The sequence below is a fragment of the Convolutriloba macropyga genome, unplaced genomic scaffold, assembly GCF_964194025.1.
Source record: "Convolutriloba macropyga unplaced genomic scaffold, txConMacr16.3 SCAFFOLD_774, whole genome shotgun sequence".
Classification (NCBI taxonomy): domain Eukaryota; kingdom Metazoa; phylum Xenacoelomorpha; order Acoela; family Convolutidae; genus Convolutriloba; species Convolutriloba macropyga.
Window position 1 is genome coordinate 56711 of NW_027452995.1, and position 3290 is coordinate 60000.

At 40.0% G+C, this 3290-nt stretch overlaps 1 non-coding gene and 1 pseudogene across 1 annotated transcript in view; both read left to right on the top strand.

The window, feature by feature from the left end:
* Window positions 1–1013: 1013 nt before the first annotated feature.
* Window positions 1014–1165, top strand: LOC142357968 (5.8S ribosomal RNA; annotated as a pseudogene).
* A 1683-nt stretch (window positions 1166–2848) lies between these two features.
* LOC142357967 (large subunit ribosomal RNA) overlaps window positions 2849–3290 on the top strand; it is a 3521-nt gene continuing 3079 nt past the window's right edge. The window contains exon 1 of the ribosomal RNA XR_012761736.1: window positions 2849–3290. This exon is cut by the window's right edge and continues 3079 nt beyond it. This is a non-coding gene — a ribosomal RNA (large subunit ribosomal RNA).

Sequence of the window (3290 nt, forward strand, 5' to 3'; positions counted from 1 at the left end):
GACACTGTTGGTGAAACTTCATCATGAGAATGTCACAAGCTGATCAAGCTCTATGATATGACTAGTATTATGTTGCTTCTAGTAGGCTAAGCGCAAGCCGAAACATCAACATGTGAAAGTCGTAGAATTTTGCGATCAAATTGTGGCTAGTACTGTGATGTTACTAGTAACCTTGTGTTACGTCATATGGCCAAGAGAGCATTTGAAGGCGAAACTTCTGCATGGGGAAGCTGCATCATGAACAAAAGTTTATATCGAGTATTATGTTGACATTAGTAGGCCCTGGCCGAAAGCGCAGCATGTGAAAGGTATAGATAAAAGTTATCGTTGCAGTCAGTACTGTGTAGTTACTAGTAGCTGGATTTAAGCTCGAAATGAGACACTGTTGGTGAAACTTCATCATGAGAACGTCACAAGCTGATCACGCTCCATGATATGACTAGTATTATGTTGCTTCTAGTAGGCTAAGCGCAAGCCGAAACATCAACATGTGAAAGTCGTAGAATTTTGCGATCAAATTGTGGCTAGTACTGTGATGTTACTAGTAACCTTGTGTTACGTCATATGGCCACGAGAGCATTTGAAGGCGAAACTTCTGCATGGGGAAGCTGCATCATGAACAAAAGTTTATATCGAGTATTATGTTGACGTTAGTAGGCCCTGGCCGAAAGCGCAGCATGTGAAAGGTATAGATAAAAGTTAGCGTTGCAGTCAGTACTGTGTAGTTACTAGTAGCTGGATTTAAGCTCGAAATGAGACACTGTTGGTGAAACTTCATCATGAGAACGTCACAAGCTGATCACGCTCTATGATATGACTAGTATTATGTTGCTTATAGTAGGCTAAGCGCAAGCCGAAACATCAACATGTGAAAGTCGTAGAATTTTGCGATCAAACTGTGGCTAGTACTTTGATGATGCTTGTAGCCAACCGAATTGGTTGAAAAGCCCAATAAGTAAGCTAACTTGGGAGAGCTTGTTGGAAACCAAATGCTACTAGATTGGTCCAAATACATCCTTCAACAGGGGATCACTTGGCTCGCTTTACGAAGAGGAGCACAGCTATATGTGTTAATTCGGTATGAATCGCAAGATTTGTTTACCGACCTCTCTAACGCAAAAGGCGGTCTCGGCTTCGGCTGTTGACTGCGTCCGATTCAGGGTTATATAACTCTCGATTGAACACATTGATGTTCTATTGTTGGTGCTTCCAATAAAATTGGAACACTTAAAGCAGAACCGATTCAAATAATAGCATTCTGATCAATGATTGCATTCCTTGATCAAGAACTGCTGGAGTCATTGTGATGGCGAATTTTCTTCATAAGAAAATTGCAAAGAGACGGAACTTAATGAGACTAGTATTATGTTGTTTCTAGTAAGCGGAAGCTGAAACAGCAACATGTGAAAATCAAGTTTTGTTCAATGATCTCGAGGCGATAAGTACTATGAAGCAACTAGTAGCCTAAGCATGACTCAGATTTGAGACAGTCAAAAAGACTGGCGAAACTTCTTCACATGAAAGTTACATAGAGAACTACAAATGTATACAGCGAGTATTATGTTGTTTCTAGTAGGCGAAAGCTGAAACATCAACATGTGAAAGTTGTCTGCAAACTGTAGAACGATATGTGATTAGTACTGTGCTGTTACTAGTAGCCAGTCTGACTGTAGAAGCCAAGACAAAGGGAAACTAATGCATCTGAAAAGGACAAGTTATGGAAAGGTATGCACGATAAGTATTATGTTGTTTCTAGTAAGCGGCAGCTGAAACATCAACATGTGAACGTCGTTGTGTACAGTAACCTAGAACTATATAGTCCTTAGTAACGTGCATTTACTAGTACCTGTAATTGGTATTCAGACTCAGGCAGTTTGGAATAGTTTGGCAAAGATGCACCAGAGAAAACTGGGATTTGATACAGAAATTGTTGAATACAAGTATTATGCTGCTTCTAGTAGGTTGAATCCGAAACATCAGCATGTGAAAATTGAAAACATTTCTGGTTCGAATTGTCACAAGTATTTGGTGATCTGAGTAGCCAAACTCACTACAACGCCAATTGAAGGCAAAAATTCTCAACGGGAAAAGCTATTCTCATTGAATGAGCTAACAAGACGAGTATTATGTTGCTTCTAGTAGGCGAAAGCCAAAACATCAACATGTGAAAGTCTTGCTGAACAAATTTAATGTTGTTGAGCTCAGTACCGTGTGAATTAGTAGCCATAATTGGCGAGCGAAAATTGAACTGGCGAAACTTCGTCTTTGGAAAATTGCAGATGCCGAGCACTTATTTTGCAACGAGTATTATGTTGACTGTAGTAAGCGAAAGCCGAAACAGCAACATGTGAAAGCTGTTGAAATTTGTGGTCATTTTGCAATAAGTACAAGGAGTGTAACTAGTAGCCAGGTCAAAATTTGGGATAAGAATGAGCAAAAATTCTGCATGAGAACAGTTGAAATTATGAAACTAAATTACAAAGACTAGTATTATGTTGTTTCGAGTACGCGAAAGCGGAAACATCAACATGTGAACGTTTGTAACGAAGTTTCGTTAATTTTCAGCCTAGTACTGAGCAAGAACGAGTAGCCTCATCTCCAATCCCACGCAAAATGTAGTGAAATATGTGAGTGAACCTTATTCACGGTGAGGGTTTCCCGAGGTCTGTATTGCAGCGAGTATTATGTTGCTTCTAGTAAGCGAAAGCTGAAACAACAACATTTGAAAGTTGGAATTAATGACTGAATGGAAACTTCGACCTGTGTTTGATAGTAGTAGCGAACAAAACTGCTGAATCGGTTTCTGTCTCATATTGGTCAGTGAACCAATTAAGAGACAATCAACTACATAACCTGAATTGGGCGAGAGAACCCCCTTAACTTAAGCATATCAGTAAGGGGAGGAAAAGAAATCAACTGAGAATCCCTTAGTAATGGCGAATGAACAGGGAAAAGCTCATCGGGAAGAGAAATGGCAACATTTCTCGGTGTCCGGTATGGTTTGATGCTAGACTGGTGAATTTGTCCTGATGTCTACTGGAAAGTAGCATCAAAGAAGGTGAAAATCCTGTAAAGGTCATTTTCGATACCAGTCATAATGGCTCATTCCTATGAGTAGAGTTGTTTGAAAGTGCAACTCGAAGCTGGAGATATGTCTCTCCAAAAGCTAATTATAAAGCGAGACCGATAGTAAACAAGTACCGTGAGGGAAAGTTGAAAAGCACTCTGAAGAGAGAGTGAAAAGTACGTGAAACTGTTGAAGGGGAACTGGAGTGAGCGTTACCATACTC